The sequence below is a fragment of the Lithobates pipiens genome, unplaced genomic scaffold, assembly GCF_037356315.1.
Source record: "Lithobates pipiens isolate NorthernLeopardFrog02 unplaced genomic scaffold, aLitPip1_a1.2 Scaffold_13, whole genome shotgun sequence".
Lineage (NCBI taxonomy): Eukaryota > Metazoa > Chordata > Amphibia > Anura > Ranidae > Lithobates > Lithobates pipiens.
The window spans coordinates 344,380,135-344,403,066 of NW_027507718.1; positions in this window are offsets into that span (position 1 = coordinate 344,380,135).

The following is a 22,932-nucleotide window of genomic DNA, read 5'->3' on the forward strand; positions in this document are numbered from 1 at the left end:
AATTGTACAGTAAGGTTGTACAATGTATGGCCACTTTATAAGAAGAAGTAGGAATGTGAGTGGTACAGTAATGAGTGTGGTGTGTTCCAGAGAAGTAGAACACACCCTATTCTGTGATGCAGTAAGGCAGTGCATGATAGGAAATGATGTATCCAAGAAGGTCACTTGATGCCACAGAAAGTGTTGGGCTCAGAATGCATTTTTTACCATTTTGAACTGAGAGGTGTAGATTTAATCCTGACATAAGCACATTGGGATGGCCTTGGGTAGAAAAGGCATTCAAAAATAATTTTATTTATTATGAAAAGTGAAATTCTGCCTGAAAAGGTGAATTTAGCCTTTAAAGTTATTGTAAAGTCTCCTTTTTCTTCACTAAAAATAACAAACATGTTATATTTACCTACCCTGTGCAGTAGTTTTGCACAGAGCAGCCCCGATCCTTCTCTGGTCCCTCTTTGCTGCTCCTGTCGAGTGCCCCCACAGCAAGCAGCCTGGCCCCACAATGATGGCGCTGCTGCTGTGTCTCAGCCAATCAGGAGGGAGAGTCTTGGACAGCTGAGACATTCGTGGACATCGCTGGACTGAGATGGGGCTCAGGTACGTATTAGGGGGTAAGTATTAGGGGGTGCTGAGGCAGCTTCTGCACACAGAAGGCATTTTATCTTAATGCATAGAATGTATTAAGATAAAACACGTTCTACCTTTACAACTCCTTTAACACTCTAGCACATCTGTATTGTCTAAACCTAACACTCTGTGATATCCATCTTTTTTTTTTAAATTGAGTAGTTATTACTACCCATCCAATAAAGAAGTTTAGTACGATGTCAGGACACTGTGGACTTATCACAAAAACATATATAGTTATCTGGTAACTACTAGAAACATGTATATACAGTATCTTGCAAAAGTGCGTACACCCCTCACATTGGCCAAGACCATACAGCGATTTACCAGGACAGGTTCCACTCAGAACAGGCCTCACCATGGATGACCAAAGAAGTTGAGTGCATGTGCTAAGCATCATATCCAGAGGTGTCTTTGGGAAATAGACGTATGAGTGCTGCTAGCAATGGGGTGGGGGGTCAACATGTCAGTGCTCAGACCATACTGCATCAAATTAGTCTGCATGGCTGTTGTGCCAGAAGGAAGCGTCTTCTAAAGATGATGCACAAGAAAGCCTGCAAACAGTTTGCTGAAGACAAGCAGACTAAGGACATGGATTACTGGAACCATGTCCTGCGATCTGATAAAACCAAGATAAACGTATTTAGTACAAATGTGTTAAGCGTGTGTGGCGGCAACCAGGTGAGGAGTACAAAGACAAGTGTGTCTTTGCCTACAGTCAAGCATGGTGGTGGGAGTGTTATGGTCCGGGGCTGCATGAGTGCTGCCGGCACTGGGGAGCTATAGTTCATTGAGGGAACCATGAATGCCAACATGTACTGTGACATACTGAAGCAGAGCATGATCCCCTCCCTTCGGAGACTGGGCCGCAGGGCAGTATTCCAACATAACGACTCCAAACACATCCCCAAGATGACCACTGCCTTGCTAAAGAAGCTGAGGTAAAGGTGATGGACTGGCTAAGCATGTCTCCAGACCTAAACCCTATTGAGCATCTGTGGGGCATCCTCAAACAGAAGGAGGAGGATCCCAAGATGTCTAACATCCACCAGTTCCATGATGTCGTCATGGAGGAGTGGAAGAGGACTCCAGTGACAACCTGTGAAGCTCTGGTGTTGTCACATGAAAAAGATATAATAAAATATTTACAAATGTGAGGAATATACTCAGTTTTGTGGTATACTGTGCATATTTTAAAGAGCATATTCTAGGAATTATTTCTGTTTAATTTATGAATATATTCTCAGTCATGAGTAGCAGTTGTGGAACAACAGAGGGAATGCTGTTCCAAGGCGGTCCACCTAATAACACACCTCACACACATTCTAATCTGGTGCCAACCCAGCTCACAAGGCTGTACATGTATGTAATAAAGAAGATCCAGATGGCAGTGCTCCAAAATACAATTCCATAACAGGTAAAAAAAAGCAGCATAAAATAATAAAAATGACACAATGGAGGGAAAAAAAGGTTGATGCGTTTTGTGCTCCTTAGCACTTAATCATAACACACTACACTGATCGCATGGCAGCCTAATGCCGCGTACACACGAGCGGATTGTATGGCGTACTTAGTCCGTCATACCCTGTTTCCCCGATAGTAAGACACCCCCGATTGTAAGACGTATCGGGAGTTTCAGAGGGGTCGGCTAATATAAGCCGTACCCCGAAAGTAAGACATATGTCTTACTTTCGGGGAAACACGGGGGTATTGCCGCCTCCCTCTCATCTAGCTGCGCGCCGCCTCCTGCCCACGTCCGCACCGTCCCCCTCTCCATACGTCGCCGCGTCTGCCATTTCCCTCTGATCTTAATGAGCGCCGCCTCCTGCCCACGCCTGAGCCGTCCCCCTCTCCATACGTCACCGCGCCGTCCCCTGCACTTGTCACTGCCGCCTCCTGCTTAAAATATGGTAATGCACACAGTATTAATCATACATCAGTAAAACATACACACTGGCATACTGGGGTATCATCTGCTGTATGTAACCCAGTGGGTATCAGCAGGTGTCACACTGGATTAAATACAGCAGGTGGTACTGTATCACACATAAATCTGTTTTATCCTCCAGTATTCCACTGTTCGTTCTTACCATTTTTCATTGTTTTACATGTTATGCAATGTTGTAACAAGACATTCTTGGCACTTCCTTTTATAAAACTGTTTTGTGGTGAATACAATACTGTTCAGGTTGTTAATAAATGTTAATTTTATGGTTAAAACAAAAAAATCGACAATTTTTTTCCAATATAAGACATACCCCGAAAGTAAGACATAGTGGGGCTTTTGGGGATAAAAAGAAAGTAAGACACTGTCTTACTTTCGGGGAAACACGGTACAATCCGACGGACAGTCCGTCGTACTTTCCACTGAACGGACTTGACCACACACGGATACACAAACAGTCCGTCAAAAGCTTGCGCGATGACGTGTACAGCACGTACGATGGGACTAGAAATAGGAAGTCCAAGACACAGCAAAGCACCCTTCCGCCGTGTAAATCCTTTCTGGGCATGCGCCATTCTTAGTCCGTCGAACTAGCATACTGACGACCGTATTGTCCGCTGAAACCAAAGTACGACGGACAGAATTTCGAAAAAACCGAAATACTTAGTACTCCGGACTGCACGCTGAAAAAGTCCGCTGAAGCCCACACACGAGCGGATTGTCCGCTGAAATGTGTTTCGACGGACTAAGTACGCCATACAATCCGCTCGTGTGTACGCGGCATAGGCCGTCTCTCCAGCTGCTGACAATTGACTCTTGATGTCTCTCAAACACCTGAATCGTTCATCTTTTCTTTATTGCATATAATAGACATGGAAGTATTTAACCCTCATACAGTCATGGCCAAAATTTTTGTAGAAAATCAAGTATTTCTCACAGAAAAGCATTGCAGTAACAAATGTTTTGCTATACACATGTTTATTCCATTTGTGTATATTGGAACAAAACAAAAAAAGGGAGGAAAAAAGGCAAATTGGACCTAATTTCACACAAAATTCCAAAAATGGGATGGTCAAAATTCTTGGCACCCTTTCAAAATTGTGGATAAATTAGATTGTTTCAAGCATGTGATGCTCCTTTAAACTCACCCGGGGCAAGTAACCGGTGTGGAAAATATAAAAATCACACCCGAAAGTAGATAAAAAGGAGAGAAATTCACTTAGTCTTTGCATTGTGTGTGCCACACTAAGCATGGACAACAGAAAGAGAAGAGAACTGTCTGAGGACTTGAGAACCAACATTGTGGAAAAATGTCAGCAATCTCAAGGTTACAGGTCCATCTCCAGAGATCTAGATTTGCCTTTGACCACAGTGCGCAACTTTATCAAGAACCCCATGGCACTGTAGCTAATCTCTCTGGGCATGGACGGAAGGTTGATGAAAGGTTGCAAAGCAGGATAGTCTGGATGGTGGATAAGCAGCCCCAAACAAGTTCCAAAAGAAATTCAAGCTGTCCTGCAGGCTCAGGGAGCATCAGTGTCAGCGCAAACTAAATGAAATGAAATGCTATGGCAGGAGACCCAGGAGGACCCCACTGCTGACACAGAGACATAAAAAAGCAAGACTACAGTTTGCCAAAATGTACTTGAGTAAGCCAAAATCCTTCTGGGAAAACGTCTTGTGCACAGATGAGATCAAAAAAGAGCTCTTTGGTAAAGTACATTATTCTACTGTTTACCAAAAACAGAATGAAACCTACAAAGAAAAGAACACAGTACCTACAGTGAAATATGGTGGAGGTTCAATGTTGTTTTGGGGTTGTTTTGCTGCCTCTGGCACTGGGTGCCTTGAACGTGTGCAAGGCATCAAGAAATCTGAGGATTACCAAAGGATTTTGGGTCGCACCATAGAGCCCAGTGTCAGAAAGCTGGGTTTGTGTCCGAGATCTTAGGTCTTCCAGCAGGACAATGACCCCAAGCATACGTCAAAAAGCACCCAGAAATGGATGGCAACAAAGCGCTGGAAAGTTATAAAGTTGCCAGCAATGAGTCCAGATCTAAATCCCATTGAACACCTGTGGAGAGATCTTAAAATTGCTGTTGGGAAAAGGTGCCCTTCCAATAAGAGAGACCTGGAACAGTTTGCAAAAGGAGAGTGGTCCAAAATTCGGGGGGAGAGGTATAAGAAGCTTGATGGTGATAGGAAGCAACTGATTTCAGTTATTTTTTTCCAAAGGGTGTGCAACCAAATATTAAGTTAAGGGTGCCAATAATTTTGACCAGCCCATTTTTGGAATTTTTGTATCACATTATGTCCAATTTTCTTTTTTTCCTCCCTTTTTTTGTTTTGTTCCAATACACACAAATGGAATAAACGTGTATAGAAAAACATGTGTTACTGCAATACTTTTCTGTGAGAAATACTTGATTTTCTGGAAAAAATTCTGGGGTGCCAACAATTGTGGCCATGACTGTAGCATTAATCCGGACTCTGATGCCGCGTACACATGCCCGGACTTTCCGGCAGACTAGGTCCGACGGGATCAGTCCATCGGACAATCCGATCGTGTGTGAACAAGTCCGATCATTTAAAAAAAAAAAATCAGACGGACTTAGAAATAGAATGTTTCAAATCTATCCAACGGACTCAATTCCGACAGACTAAAATTGGGAAGACTGTTCGTCTGTGTGCTAGTCCAACGTACCAAATACGACTCAAGGGCAGCTATTGGCTACTGGCTATTGAACTTCCTTGTTTAGTCCCGTCTTGCGTCATCACATTCAAAGCGAACAGACTTAGTCCGTTCGTGTATGGCCAAGTTCGTTTGTTCGGAAAGTCCCTCGGAACTCCACTGAAAGTCAGTCGGGAAGACCGTCGGACCTAATCTACCGGAAAGTTCGGTTGTGTGTACGCGGCATGATACACACTTGCGTCATAATACTAATCTACTTGACTAGAAATTAAGACTCTCTCTTCAACACATAACTGAAGGGGGCAGGTAGAGAAGCAGTTGGTGCAGCGTTCTGCCTTAAATTATAACACAATTATGTAAGCAGGTATAGGCTGCAGCATTTTTTTCCAATCTGGAGATGGCACTTTACCCTTTTATACACATGCAGAAACCCATTTTGGGGAGGAAAAGAATCCTAAAAGATATCAAATTTCCACAAAATTTGGGCAGCCATCTTGGCTCAGAACAACACCATATAAATATTTAGTATAGTTTATTTGTCATTCGGTATGCCTGCAGCGTGGAACTAAGATAAGGACAGAGTTCCCACTGGATAGGGAGAGCAGCATTAGGGAGAGGTAGCTGAGAATGAGAGAAAGAGCAGGTTTGCCCTAACAGGGTCTCCTTTGCCAGCTTCCTAAACACTGACTGCTGGAAATCCACAGTGGTTTGCATGGTATCATCAGTAATACCATCACCACTGCAGGGGAAATGCTCTTCTGGCATCCCGTAATCTTTAATGTATATCATAACAATGCTGGAATCTTGAATTACTTATAAATAGGGATGCACTGATACCATTTTTTACGATTACGAGTACCAATTTTTATTTATTTTTTGTATTTTATAATAAGCTTTATTGGATTTTAAGAACAAAAACAATAAAAGCAAAGTATTCATGAAAGTAGGTGAGCGAGAGAATTATATTTATAGTGCTACAGATAAAAATAACCTTGGTGTATCGTGATTACAACATATAATATCAAATATCAACTACCAGAGGGAGAGGATTAGCGAGAAGATACGGAATGGACCATTTCCCTTAAATTTTCCACAAGCAAGTATAATTGGGTGATGGGAAATGGGGTTGTGAGAGCAGCAAAAAGAGGGGGGAGGGGCTAGCTAATTTCCTGGCTTTTCTAACATAGAAGTGAGCAAAAAAAAATAGTAATAGTATTTTAATTGAGAAGGAGAATAAGGAGTTAATTAAGGCTGATTAGATTAAATTGCGGGTAAATGAGGGGTTAAACTGAGGAAAATTTATTAATAAATAATAATAATACAATTTTTTTCTACGTGACAGGTTGCTTAAACTGACTTCATCAACAGATCGAAGTTCATACCTTTGATCTCTAGATGAATAAACAGAAAGATACAAAAAGAAACAATGTTTCTTTTTATCTTTCAGTTCAGCGGCTGAGCAATGTGGTTAATAATCATTGCCTGACTGCTTTTTTTTTTTTTTATATCTCCAATTGCCAGGACTTCATTTACATTTCAGCTGTCAACACCGGAACCCCACCGACAGCTGAATGAGTCATCGGTTGCAGCGGCCCCACTCCTTAACAACTGATAAACGCAAGCTTTTTTTTTTTACATTTCAGCTGTCAGTGGGGGAATCCCACTGACAGTTGAAAGAAGCGAGCATGAAAGTATCAGTTTCAGGTATTTACTCAAGTACCGATACTCATGCACGTGCTTAATATTAGCTCTTTCTTTACCTGAAGAACAGGTATAATCGACAACATGTGTAGTACCAATGCCATAACTCCCTTGTTTGTATAAAGGGTGTTCAGATAACTCTGCGTGGTGATTTCTCTCAATCTTCGGGTACACTGAGTAGACCCCACCTACAATTCTGTGCACACTTATTTTACCCTATAAGAATAATCCATACTACTGTGTATAGTCATACAGCAAATATACATACAAATATGACCTTCTTATTTTGCACCTGAAAGCACCCAACTGTGTCACAGTGATAGGGATTAAGTTGTCAAATTACCCTATACCCATTTAGTCAAACTAATTATCCATAGCAGGAAGGTATCCTACATTCATCCAGGTAACCCAAATAAAAACGGAAACCCTGATTGTTGAGGTTGGGGCTTCAGGCTAAGGGTTCGACATGTGTTCCTTCATCCCCATTCTGTACACAAAAAAGCAAATGAAATGTTAAAAAATCTAAAAAAGGAGACCCAGACCATTTAGGGGCTGTATAGCTGTGATGTACGTAAGTCTTTTTTTTAATGTGCCTTCTGTCACATAAATAATTTATGCTATATAAAATATTGTCTGTCATCATCAGTTTCTTTACATGTTTATCAGAGATTGCTCAGAGTTCATGGGTTGTGTAAAGTTTTTACGTTCTGTTCAAATACAACTGATACACAAGAAATACATCTGCATGGTGTTGTTCTTGGTAGTACATGCACAGTTTAGACATTTACAGCATATTAAACAGAACTAAAAGAACCAGACTTGGTGCTGAGTTTGCCTTTCTGGCCAACTGATGATGCAGCGGCCCACACAGACTTTATGATTTCTGCTCTAGCTGACAGAACTTTTTATGCAGAGGTTGGGTCAAAATAAATACATTAAAAATAATGCCCCTCCATTAAAGAAGAACCCTTTCCTACAGTTTCAAAAGACAGAGCTTTTAGGTCTCTGAATATAATATATTTAGTTTTAGTTTTTGAAGCTATTGATTTACAAAATATCTGTTCTTCCATGTTAGTGCATGCCCTACTTCCCAATTACAGGAAGAAATGCTGTGTCTGTCTCAGTTCCTATCATTGCATAATTATGACTAAGGCACAGTTAGGAGAGATGGTTAGCGGCATTTACTTTTCTCAGCGCTGTCTCTGTGTGAGGAAAGGAAAGCCAATAACTGTCTATTCTGTAAAAGCACACATTTACACTGTTTATCAGTGCAGCCCCTTCAGTGCCAATCAGTGCCCATTAGTGCAGCATATCAGTGCCCATCTGTGCAGCATATCAGTGCCGCCTATCAATGTCCATCAGTGTTACCTTATCAGTATCAGTATCAATATCAGTACCAGCTTATCAGTGAAGCCTCATCAGTGCCTCCTCTTCAGTTCCCATCAATGCAGCCTATCAGTGCCTATCAGTGCAGCCTCATCAGTGGCCATAAGTGCAGCCTCTTCAGTGCACATCAGTGAAGAAGAAAAATTACATATTTGCTAAATTTTAATAAAAAACAGAAAGAAAGAAAAAGTTTTTTTTTTCTTCTAAATTTCTGGTTGTTTTTGTTTGTTTAGAAAAAAATAAAAAAAATAAAACTGGTGATTAAATACCACCAAAAGAAATCTCTGTCTCCAAAAAAGTATACAAATTTCATATGGGTACAGTGTAGCAATCATCATTCAAAATGCAACAGCGCCTAACACTGAAAATTGATATGGGAAGGAAGGGAATGAATGTGCCCATTAGGCAAGTAGTTAAGGCACAAATGAACATTACCAAGGCTGTGTAATCTTAAAATTGTGGGAACATAACTTTATTATTTAGGTTAGGTTTAGGTTCCATAGCTGGCTGTTGGCTGAACTAATTCTCCACATGTTGGTTATCATAGGCTTCAAGGGCAAGTTGCCAAAGGAAATCATTTTATTCTAAAAGAGGAAAGTAAAAGAAGCAAAAAAAAAAATGGCAAACAAGAAGGGAGAGGTTGGGGGATAGATGGGCATATTCTAATAGGATAATTAGGGAAATACCGTTTATGGTGTATTTTATCACCCTCAATAAAAAAATAATACTTAGGCCAATAATAAAAACTGCCCTACCCCCTGCTTTTAGTTGATGTGTGGGATTAATATTTTGGCTCACTTAGTTCAGCTTTAAGGGCAATGTTTGAACTCCATAAATTATTCATATGTGGCAAATAACAGAAACATTGTGTACATAAAGGCTAATTTTTAAATCAACAGATGGTGAGTGATAAAGTTATGATTCAGCAGGAACACATTTACAAGTGCCTGTAAAAATGAAATGTTTTCATTCCAGTTTAGGTCAAATAGTTTGGATTAAATTTCGCTCAGCCAAAGACCTTCATGAAATGTACTGATTTTCATGAAAATATGTTTCTCTATATGGTATAGTCTAGGGGGTGGAGAACAACGGCAAGTAAAACTTGATATATGGACTTTTTTTATGAACGGTGGTCTATTGAGCAGTTACCAGTTGAAATTGTGTGATGAAAAAACTGTAAGCCCTTGTACACATGGTCAGAGATTCCGACTACCAAATCCGTCAGAGTAATTCCGACGAATTAATTCCGGAAGAGGTCCGGAAGTGATGTTGCATACACACAGTCGGACTAAGTTGTCGGAAAATCCGATTGTATATAACGTGATGACGTTATTTCATTAGACGGGACTACATTCAGGCTAGTAGCCAATAGCTTTGGTCTAGGAATTTGATCATTGAGCATGCGTGGCACTTTGTCCGTCGGAGTAGGCTACACATGATCGAAGTATGTCCGATCGGAGCATTTTATCGGAAAATTTTACCGGCAAGTTGGAAAACTTGATCCGTCGGATATTCTGACGGAAACAGTCGGATGCAGACCACACACAGTCGGAATATCCGACAAAACGGTCCGATAGGACACATTCCGTCGGAATCTCCGACCGTGTGTACAAGGGCTAATATCCACTGTTAGTACCCATACAGGAAGATAATTAGTAAACAACAGAATTCAAATAGCTTCATAGATGGTCACTATTCAAATTTGGACAGAATGAAGCAATGAGCAGCAATGAGCAGCGGAAAGTGAATAGCATGTAGCAACACAGCATAAATGGATTGATGGCACATCTTGGCACCCAGAAGATGAATGGCAAAGCAGAGGAAAGATACACAGAGCCGATGGAGCAGGCAAACTCAAACAGTAAGTCCTCATAAGAAGCAATGCACGAGATACACCAATCAACCTCAAAATTCCGAACAGCACTGAACAATCTTCAGAGTGTGGGGGACCTGGCCTCTGAGGTCACATCAATACCATGTCGGGTATAATACAGTCTCCACGATGTCCTGATGTGCTGCATGAATCGCCTCCACTGTGGTTGCCTGTTGCTGCCGATGTGTCTCTGTGGTGCTCGGGCTACATCTATATGCTCGTGTGGGAGTCAGCCCTACCCACGTAGCTAATCAAATTAGTGAAAGGTGTTGATCTCATGACTAGTGGAGTCTAGCATACGTCTGCATGATGTCAAGGCATTTCACTGGAGACCCAGCTTCGTCAGGACACCATACAATACTTTTGGTAATATAGTGTAGTGTACTAAAGAGATGTAACTGCTTATTAACCCTTACATATAGCAAACCCTTGCTTATAAAAAAGGGGTTCTTGGTTCACATCTATTGCAACACCGTGTTCAAGCTGGCCAACTGTGTCAAAGTGATCCCTCTCTCAAAATTCACAATGTATTTTAAAGAAAATCAAGACATTTCATGAAGGCATATAGTATATATAGTATGTATATATATATATATATATATATATATATATATATATATATATATATATATATATATATATATATATATATATATATAGTATATATCCTTGGAGAAAAGCTGCTTTTAAGGGTGATTATCTCAGTGTATTTTTGAAAAGAGAACCAATCTGCAGTCTTATAGAACTAAACAAACAGCAGATATTACATGTTTTAGCTGCAAATTAGAGATACTTCATTAAACTATATGTGTCCTGAAATGTCTCATCTTTTCTGCATAGTGAATGGTTAAGTAAAGTCTCTCTAAAGATGAAGAAGATGTGTGCTGGTGACATGCTTGCTGCACCAAAGGCATAATCACCCAAGCCACTTTAGCACCCACTACTCTCTTGCCCAGTTTCCATAAACTGGTAAGAATGACATTTGATCACTGATGCATATGACAAAACTTTTTTATAAACGTTAAAAAGATTGAGCTCTTTAGTGAGCCACAAATATTACTGTAGCTGTGTGGATGATGGCGCATTGTTGTATCCTATTAGTGTTTTGTTGCTACATAATAACACTTTCATATATTATAGCACACATCTCTTCTTGTTTTAATTGCGTTACAGGTTACCTATACAGGAAAAAAGAAAAATACATTTTCTAGTGTGTATCTTGTGTGACATTTATTGTTACAATTTTAGAAAATCAGAAATAGCAGAGACCATAGAGAATAAAATGTATTTGCGCAGCGGTCTTTTGAACGCAATTCTTTGGGAAAAAACACACTTTAATGATTTAAAAATAAAAAAATAGTATTAGTTAGCCAAATTTTGTTTTGTATAATGTGAAAGATGATGTTATGCTGAGTAAATAGATACCTAACATGTCATGCTTTAAAACTGCGCACGTTTGTGGAATGGCGACAACTTACGGTACTTAAAAATTCTCCATAGGCAACGCTTTAAATATTCTTAAATGTTACCTGTATAGAGTTACAGAGGAGGTCTTGAACTAGAATTATTGCTCTTGCACTAATGATCGCACCGATCATTAGTGTGGTTAAAACACCGTTTACTTCTGTTCGCAAGCTCAGAGGGATGGGGCACTTTAAAAAAATAATTCTTATTTACTTTACTTTTTATATTTTATTTTTAAACTGTCCCTTTGATTTGTATTTATTTTTTGATCACTTTTATTCCTATTACAAGTGATGTAAACATCCCTTATAATATAAATAAGCATGACAGGTCCTCTTTATTGAGAGATTCAGCATCAAAAAGACCCCAGATCTCTCATTTACCTTTTAAAGCAAAAAAAAAATGAATTTGTCCTCCAAGGGCATAGAACCATGTGGGGGGCTACCTTGCCTCACTCAGCTTCCTGCCCAGGGATCAGCTCCAGGTTTACCAACAGGTCCATTAAGCTCAGAGACGATAGGGAAGCAGCAAGGGAGGGGCACCGCTACTAATAATTATTCTGTAGATTTATAAAGCATTAAATAGCCATGTTTGCAGATTTATTTTTGGTAATTTTATTTTTATTCTATCCTACTCTATATTTATAAAAAACAATGTAAAAAAAAGAAGCAGAAAGTAAAACTGAGTTTTAGTTCCCCCTTTGTATCAGTCTCATATAGAAATTGCATGTTCAAAATAAATGTATGGTGTTGTATATTAAATTAAAAACATAAAAGTAAAGGATATTCAAAATAAATGTAGATCCTGGACTACAAAATGGCTGCTGCATTAAAAGGGTTCTGTATTGTATGGAGGTGGTGGACGTCTCAGTGTTTAGCTTCCATCTTCCTTTCAGTTCAGAAGTGCACCTCCTTACCCTTCCTCCTGGACCACACACAGTGCGCACAGAGGCCAGAGGAATGACAGTCCTCTACAGGCTGCAGTGGAGAGGAAGTGATGTCATCAGTGGAAGGAAGAAGGGGGCAGAAGCTTTCTCTCTCTTCTCTTTTCAGTATATAAATGCAAAGGTGAAAGCAAGGGGGAAGCGAGGACAGGGGAAGCAGTGTGTAGAGGCAGAGTTGCTCGTTTGCAGAAAGGTGCAGTATCTGGGGTGTTGGAGGTCATTGTCAGGGGCACTGGGAGCTGGGGAGGTTGAAAGTCAGGGGGCAGTGCCAGGGCTGTTTAGTTCTTCATAGGTCCAAATGCTGAAGCTGTCTACTTGGTAGCCTGCAGGGAGGCTTCTATGACTGAGTGCTATCCCCAAAGATATAAACTGCTTTTTGGGATAGCATATTGCATATATATGTTAGTTGCAAAGGGTTCAGTTAGCATGGGGAGGGATGTCATTACAATTAAGTTGTTTCAAAGAAGTTAGCTTTTAGGCCTCCTTCAGACCTACATATTGTGCTAATGTGTATTTTACTGCAATGATTACACAAGACAATCAGCGGGGGAAGTTGAGGTGCCATTCACTTAGAATGGCACCCCAAAGTACAAGAACATTAGGTGGCAAGAGAATCACATGTGCCTTGCATTGTAGTACCCTGTATTAAAAAAGGGTCTGTTTTTTTGTTTTGTTTTTTGGCCTTTTCATACAGTGGCAGTCCCTTCTCAATAAAATGGCTGCTTTAAGAGATCACATGTTTACTTGAATGCAGTAGTGCACTGCAATGCATACTGTGGAGGAAGTTTTAATAATTTCATCTGTGCTGCTTGCCATGTGAAGTGTGCACCATGAGGGCCTAGGAGTGTTCAAATTGATGGAAACCGTGATTTCCATGGCATTTTCTAAACATGCTTTACTCTTTTCCTTCCTCCCACTGTGCTAATTTATCCACCCTCCCCTTTCTCCACTGTATACTCACACGGTTCAACTGGAAACTAGTTCCACTGTTTACCAGTGGCTGGTTAGTCTGTATTCAGGAGACTAACCTGTCTTTGGACACCATGAAAGTCAATACCGTTCTACTGTGCATGTGTAGGTGGTGGGACCCAGATCCAGCATCTACTGACAGTAATGCTGATCTTCTCTAAACTGCAAGAATGCCTGCACATACCAACAATTTGCTCCTGGCACAATCTTTCATGCATATAACTAATTTGCAGTTCTCTTCAGTAAATCTTGTGACATGTGGGTCCACTCTGGGGGTATTGTAGAGTCTTTTGGGATAAGACTAAATTGTGTCAATACTTAGGGCACAGTAGCAGCAGAAAGATGATAACATTTCCTGCTGCTACATATTTATGGTATGATCAACATGTAAGCATAGACTAGTGCTATTCACAAAAGCCATAACCATTGTGTTGCACATCCAGAGTAGTGACTGCAGCAGGTGTGCCTGTGCCCTTCAGCTCGCACCACCTCACTATCCCAAACATCTGCTGTGGTTTACACCACCACACCTGCAACCCGCCTTCGAACCACTAAGGATTCGATTTGAGCTATTTGCAATGTAGAATTTGCAAGGACAAACAAACCGAATGGCCATATTGGGCCTGAACTACTGCCACTAAATTAAAAACTCTCTCTGCGCAAGCTGCATTGGTCACTAGAATGCTGGTGCCATATGCATCCTAGTATCCGGAGACCTTGTGCAGGACATCCATCTGCATTCTAGCAACCAATGATGTAATTTATGTTTTGATGACCTTTATTTGAGAAAAGGGACTAATACGTATTTTAGGATGTCCCCATGCAAGAAAAAAAAAAGAAAAGAAAAAGGTGTCCCCTCAAAATCTATAAACCTCCATTTGAGCAATATGGTCATTGATGTCACACTAACCCTGCCTTTTTGTTTACATGGGTGGGGATTCACACCCAATAAATAAATTGGACTGGATGACCTTACTAGTTGTTAAGGACACAGCAACCTGCCATCTCTTTAGCAACCTTTGACAGCAAGGAAACTGTCATAGTAGCGGTAGAAATACGGCTACATTAAAGAAGTTGTAAAGATTCATGTTTTTTTAAAACAAACATGTTATAATTACCTCTTCTGTGCAAGGAAATTGTATGACAGTTTCCTTGCTGTCAAAGGTTGCTAAGGAATTGGCCGGTCGCCGTGTCTTTAAAGGGTTTGTAAACCCTCAAGGTTTTTCATCTTAATGCATTCTATGCATTAACCACTTTCAGACCGGACCATTTTGCTGGTCAAAGACCAGACCACTTTTTGCGATTCGGCACTGCGTCGCTTTAACTGACAATTGCGCGGTCGTGCGACGTGGCTCCCAAACAAAATTGACGTCCTTTTTTCCCCACAAATAGAGCTTTCTTTTGGTGGTATTTGATCACCCCTGCGGTTTTTATTTTTTGCGCTATAAACAAAAATAGAGCGACAATTTTGAAAAAAACGCATTATTTTTTACTTTTTGTTATAATAAATATCCCCCAAAAATATATAAAAAAACATTTTTTTCCCTCAGTTTAGGCATATTACGTATTCTTCTACATATTTTTGGTAAAAAAAATCGCAATAAGCCATTATTGATTGGTTTGCGCAAAAGTTATAGCGTTTACAAAATAGGGATAGTTTTATAGCATTTTTATTAATAATTTTTTATTATTTTTTTTTTTACTAGTAATGGCGGCGATCAGCGATTTTTATTGTGACTGCGACATTGAGGGGGACCCATCGGACATTTTTGAAACATTTTTTGGACCATTGTCATTTATACAGTAATCACTGCTATATAAATACAGTGATTCCTGTGTAAATGACACTGGCAGTGAAAGGGTTAACCAGTGGGTGGCAATGTAGGGGTTAAGTGTTCCTAGGGGTGTGTTACTAACTGTGGGGGGGTTGGGCTTTCACTTAGTGAACACTGATCTCTGCTCCAATCACATGGAGCAGAGATCAGCGTCACTAGTTGCTAGGCAGAATGGAGAAATGCTGTTTACGCGGCATTTCCTCCATTCAGCCGTCCCGTGAGATGATCGCGGGTATGCCCGCGCCGATCGAGTCCGCGGGTCCCGCGACCGGACTCACGGGGGTCCCGACCAGCGCGGGACCTCCACTCACTACAGGATAGAGTGGGTCAGCATGAGGAATAAGCGAGAGCACTTCTGGGAGTGTCAATTGCCCAGTATAGTTCAGAGGGCCATTGCAGGAAAAGAGCAGCGATAAGGAACACAGACAGCAGGAAAAGTAAGTATTTACACTCATTTTTTTACGAGTATGCAATTTCTAGGAGTTTTCTATGCATTTATGTTAAGTAAATGTAATACCTCCAGATAGCTATCACCGAGATCAGTATACTCCCACTGACAATACCTTAATCTAATTTCTTTTTCAGAAAAATTAAACATTTTTTGTTCAGGATTTATACAGCCTCAGCATCTCCTTCCTGCACTGTGATGCTGGCTCAGAGATGAAAAAGTCTCCTAATTTTTAAAGTCTATACAGTTCTAGGCTGTGTTCACTAATGCCGCGTACACACGATCGGAATTCTCTTCGGAAAAAGCTCTGATGCTTTTCCCGACGGAATTCCGGCGGAAATCGGCTCAAGCTGTCTTGCCTACACACAGTCATATTGAATTCCGATGCTTTATAACGTGGTGGCGTACAACACGTACGACGTGACTAGAAAAAGGAAGTTCAATAGCCAGTAGCCAATAGCTTCTGTCTCGTAGTTGAATCTGAGCATGCGTGATTTTTGGCATGTCGGAATTGCATACACACGATCGGAATTACCGATAGAAAGTTTTTCCGTCTGGAAAATTGAGAACATGCTATCAATTTTTGGCTGGCGAAAATTCGGACAGCTAAATTCCGGTGGAGCATACACACGGTCGCATTTTCTGATGAAAAGCTCTCATCTGTCTTTTATTGGCCGGAATTCTGATTGTGTGTATGCGGCATAATGTCAGAGACATTCAGCTCCCATTCAGACTGAGAAAATGATTCCTTCTTCCTGCAGCTGATCGATTACATCATCTCAGCCTTAAATCACTGATAGGACCTCAATGATTATTTTTTATGATAAAATGAAAGTTTATTAGCTATATATTGGGGCATGTCAGTTATAGAGTAATGCACAACTTATGAGCCCTAGAATTTGGAAGATTAACAATGAGATTTGATTTATACTTATGGATTACACTGAACTGGAGAAGATGTATCTACAGTATCGGTAGTATTATTATTTTTTTGAGAACTCTATCGTTAGAGTTGTATAAACTGTTTTTGTTCATCTATGATTATGTTTTTTTTTTCTTTTTGTTTCTTGTTAAGTACAATGATAAATAGCGTGCCATTGGGAATAATATATCGATTTTTTTTATCATATATAACATAATATTTAAGTGTCGCACTTACTAATAATAAAACATGTTCAGTGGTTTTGTTCACCTGAAGAATCTGTCAGTTTCCCAGTGTAATAAAGAACAAATTATTTTGGCATGGCAGTACAAAAACATTTTTATACTAAATTGTTATTTCCGGCTTCTTAGCCATACAACATTTTAGCTGTCAACTTTCATTTATTTTTCTGCTATGTCATTTAATTTCTTTTTCTGCTATGTACAGAACATCCATATTCAAACTACCATTCTAAACTAAGTCAAACATATGCACTCGACATCTTACAAATAAATACCACATGCTTCAATTACTTAAATATATATTTTCATAAAATTTGTACAATAATACAGAAAAGCTTTTTTTTTTTTTTTTTTTTTTTTTTTACAAAGTCTTTATTTTGGTTTCAAATGAACATTGCATTGGAAAGATGTTATTTCAGTACATTTTGGTTCAATAAAAATAATTTTCTGCTTGTTTTATTTACAGACTTTCCTGAATGTAATGTATCTATAGAATATAAAACAATAATGTCAGGACAGGTCACTATATTTGAAATGTACATCCATAAGAATTTCCCACTCAGCCTCACAAAATAGATCCTTGGTGGGATAAGAATAGACAAGCTGAAATTTCAAAAAATTATAGGAATTTTAGATCAGAAATGGGAAACTGCTCAAAGTATCTCTGTCCCTTTATAAAAACACAAAAAAATAAAAACAAAACAAACTAAAGCTAACATGTTTAAAGTGTTTTCACCTAGAGTATCTGCCCATACCTACATTCGTTTTCAGTCCCCTCTCTCCTCCCAGGCCCTTTACTGTTTTGATCAGGCAAAGTTTCTGCAACAGGCAACAGTTTCTGGTAGATACCTGTCTACTGCTCAAGTGTTAAGATGGGTTTTCTCACTGGCCAGTAGAAATGGATGGAAAGAAGGGGGCAACCACACTACTGGGCAGTGCTGGAGCTTATGACCAATTAAACCTTAAAATACTAATGGGCTCTCTAGACTTTATATTCTCCATCCTAAAGCAGAACTCCAGGCGTATAACTAAAACACGACATGCAAAGTTGACCAGTGTCGACACCTTGAATGATGTGTGCAACTGGCTTATGTTTGACCCTAATGGGGAAAGTACATTCATTCAGGTGTCCAAAACTGATTCTCATTTGCAACTTTCTGTTATGGTGACCACTTACAGTATCTACATTCCTTTTCAGCTGTCTACGGATCACAAATTTACTTCACAGCAGGAAGCTCTAGCTTCATTATGTCTGTATTACATATGGTTGTGCCCTCCAACAGGTGAGAGTTCTGCATAATTTACCCATCTACTCACTGCTTACCACAATCTTCCAGTGCATATACTCCCGATAAGATGAGCTATGACCACTTTGCTGTCACCAACCAGAATTCCACCTCAAAAACCCACATGGACTATTTCATATAGTGGCTTCTTCACATCACTTATGGCATTTGTGTTTTTCAGCTGCTGCTGTCTTAACAGGATGAGAACCCTAATAATGTTTACAGTGATGGAGTGAACAAATAAAACATCACTGAATATATATTCAAATACAAATGTGATAAACAGTTACTCGTGACACTTTTATAAAAACAGAGGCAAAAAAAAAAAACACAATACGTGAAGAACACAGACAGATCATTTCCACATGTGCCCTGTGCCCATGGTTCAGCTGTGAAGATAAAGATATTTGTAAAACAATAGCCAATGTTGCAGCATGCCATTTACTTTCATTACCGTCTAATAACTGTGCCTGATTTGTATATACCTATAAGCATTTGAGAAGCAAAATGATACCCCAGCTCCACTGCCAATATGGTGATCTATAAACTGTGGACTGGTGTTCTAGCCAGGATGTTCAGGCCCCAAAATTTTGCTTAAACGTGAAGTCTGTTGGATCCATACCCTCAATACTAGAAAACCGTATGATTTGAATGATAGGTTGGACATAAATCTTTTTTTTTTTTTTAACATAATCGCATTCTTTAACATAGTCGCATTGTACATTTATTAATACATTTATTGCACAATTTGGAATATGCTTTTTTTGTTCATGATATGTCCCTCATATGCCTGCTGTTCTTCTCTCCCTTTTTTTTCTCCATGTGTTTTTAATTGTTCTAATTGCTCTGATTAGGATGCACCCGTCCCATTTGGAGTGCTTACTCTGTTATAAATATCAGTTTTTAAACCAAACACGTATGCTTTGATGAAGGCTTCTTAGCCGAAGCGCGTCAGTGTAGCCTGTGCCCGTATACTCATGCAACCAAATAAAGGACTTTTATTCAAGAGCATCTGAGTCGCCAGCCCTTTTCTGATTCAACTATAAGCATTTGATTTGAAATATCTGGCTGTTGCTGTGTAATATCAGTAAGCAGCCAGATAGCTCTGAGCCTCCTGTGCTGCTTGACCCTACAGCAGATGAACAGTGGTATAGGGTTCAGCTAAAAATATCACTCAGCCATGTGGTGAAATGAAGCCACAGCTGTAATAAATAGCTGTATGGCAGTAGACAAATCTGTAGTTAAATAAATAACCTATCAAACAAAGGTAATGAATCTGGTTAAAATCCTTCATACAGATTTCCTTTATCTTCCCCTCTATGGATGAGGTTCTGTTTGACCATCACCATGGTTACAATATTTGTAGTTCATAGAATTCATGCTCAGAATCCCCTAAGAACATTTTTTTTAAAACAATAATGCACTACATGACCTTTGATTTACAGTCAGCAGCATGGGGTGGTTCATGCAATGTGGGAGACACCTTGCAAGGAGGAGAGAAGAGATGCATGGTGTCTCTATGAGAGGAAACAGCCGCTCCCAGTACACATCTTGCCACCATTCACCCACTGCCTGACAAGCCACAAAGATGGGGTTAGATGTCAGGGCAGACTGCGGGCAGGGGGGTGCTCAATGAGCGATTTCCCATAACCACGGGTGGGAGGACATTAGGGTCCTCCTGGATCAGTCTGTTCCAAAGCATCCTCCCCATGTTGAGGGCATGTGGCCTGGTACGGTTCAGGAGGGGGGAGGGTGCTCTCTTTTCCTGCGGCCTACCAGGTTGGGTGCTAAGATAAGGGTCTGGTATGGATTTTGGTGGGGGGACCCCTTACATCATTTGTTTTTTAATTTTAGTGCAGGGTTTCCCTTAAAATCCATACCAGACCTGAAGGGTAATTTTTATTGTTTTACTTTAAGCATTATTAAAATCACTGCTCCCAAAAAAACTTCAATTTTTAAAACTTTTTTTGCATTGACCTGTGGTAGGACCCGGGTCCGCAAACAATTTTTATGACAATAATTTGCATATACGCCTTTAAAATTAGCACTTTTTATTTTCCATGTTAGTGTCCCATAGACTTTACAGGGTTCCACGGATTTTGAACTTATGCTTGGGCCGAACTGTATGCCCATCCCTACTCCTGAGTTTCCCCAAAAATGATCTGCAAAGTGGCCCTATAGTTCACTATCAACATATATCACATTACTGTGCTGAACTTAGGGATGGGAAGACCTGGAAAAATTTATATAAAAAAAAAATGTTCTACATTTTTTTTAAAGCTTTTTTGGGTTTTTGTATTTTTCTGGAAACATTAAAAAAAATTAAGTGTGGAATATGTTCTCTTACAATGATAAATACTATATCTATGACATGGTTTTCAAACCAAATAACAAAGACCTTAATTAAAGATTTCTGAGACATTAGGTAAAGTCTTAAACTATTGCAAGTTCTCTCAGCTCAAACAAGCAAATCCTGGAATACAATTCAAGTAACACTGTACTTCTCAATGTCGTTCTCAAACAAGATAAATATGCATATCTGCCACTAGGGGACACTTTAGGGGAAAGGCTCCAGTTTAGTTTGCTTGTGGGCTCTATATTTTATCAGTTGGGTGATTGTTGGGATACAGGAGATGGTAGTTTCTGTCCTCTCAGGCATTAATTGACAGGTAAGAGGGTAAATTTGTCTGACAAATCAGTGTCTTTATAACCTTTAAATGATTCCTATTATTGTTCTACACCAGCACAGCATAATGTCTACCTATACTCTGGTCAGTAAATTGATCTTTTCCTTCTCGGTAAAATGGTGAGACCAATATCTATAGTTTGGGAACATTTCCACGGTGAAACTTCGGCTGAGAGCAAAGTTGCAATTTGTAAATATTGTAAAATGAAATATTCTTTACCAAATGCTACAGTGATGACAAAGCACATCCTTGCATGCCAGTTGTGCCCTAAAGACATTAAAAACATGTTATGAAATGAGATGATGAGGGCCATAATGAAAGTGCAAGAAGCTCCAGTGTAAGAAGCAATCTTTCTGTTGCTTCTGGATCATAACAAAGCGTTTCTTCCCCAGCAGCATCTTCAAGTAAGGAAGTATAACAAACCACTGCCACACAAAAATACACAATACCCTAATTTATAGATAAAATAACACCTGAAAATCAGGAGAACGTTGATCAAGCTCATGCAAGCGCAATATATGCTTCTGGATCAGCATTGTCAATAACTGAAAATGCATATTGGCAGGAAGATTTTACAATATTATGAGGGAAAGGGGGTGGTTACACGTTCTCATGTTTAGCTTAAATGTTCTTAACATATACAGTCCTTGTTATTCTATTTGTAATAAAATACAATTTCAAAAAGCAAGTTTAGTTTATTTACTGAATAAGCTGTACTTTTGTTTCAAACATAATATTTTTTTATACACTGCACTATACCTTCCCAGTGTAACAAAATGACTTTCAATTTGTAAAACTACTCTACACTAAAAGAAAATTACATTTTTCCAAAATTTCCATTTTGTCTGAAACAAAACAGGGGAAAAACATTTTTTCCCAAGGCTTGAAAATTTCTGGAAATTTTCCATCTCTAGTTTAACCCACTTCCTTAACCATAGTTAGTTTTGGTCTTGAAATTATTTTGAAAGCTTCCATTGGCATTTAACATTATTAAGAATTCCCATCCCTGAATATTGATTTAGTTAATCCCTATTTGTCTGCTGATATGGAGCTGTCAGTATATCAGAAATGATATTCAAATACAATTTCCATTCCTGACAGAATCCATATCAGCAGATAACCCCCCCATTCTTGTGGCTTCCTACGGAATGCTGTGGGCTTGGCAGAGTCAAAATTTGTTGGCATATGGTCCTGGGGTGGGGGTTGAAGGAGGGCAGAGTCTGTCCATTTATTTGCTAACATGGAGCTTCTCAGGAAAGGAAAGTTATGATAAGTGCTTGAACATACATAATACACATAGAAATGGCCACTGAACCTCCTGAAAACTTCAGCCCAGATTTCCCTGTACTGACAAATCCCACACTAACAAAAATACCCTATTTTATAGTCTAGTATCAACTGAAAATGTCATCAAAGTATACAACATCAACAAATATAAAGCTATGGAGCTTTTCTCTTTTACATGACCTTTTTATTGAGACAAAAATTAAAACCAAAGCATTTGGTTTACATTCTTGTATAAATGAACAAGTGTTCTAAAAGAAAAAAGTCCAAAGATATTATATTTGTTGTAGTATTTTCAGTCTTTGGTAGTTCATAAAACAGGACTTTTTTTGTCAGTGTAAGTATTTGAATACTATTTTCTGATTTGCTGATTCTGATTTCAAAGACTTATGGCAACTCAGGTAAGTATCAGTATATTTCCAGTTACAAGGACACAAGAATCGCAGTGGTTGCATGAGTGAATGGGCCTTAAAAAAATAGGAGGTTTTCTCAAGCACCCTCTTTCTACGCCAGTTGCTACTGATGTAGCTGGTCAACCTTCACATTATACACCTTCCTGCTCATCCCTGTGGTTCCTCAACTTTCCTGCAGCTGTCATTTAGCATCAAAATAGTTCCATATGTGTCAC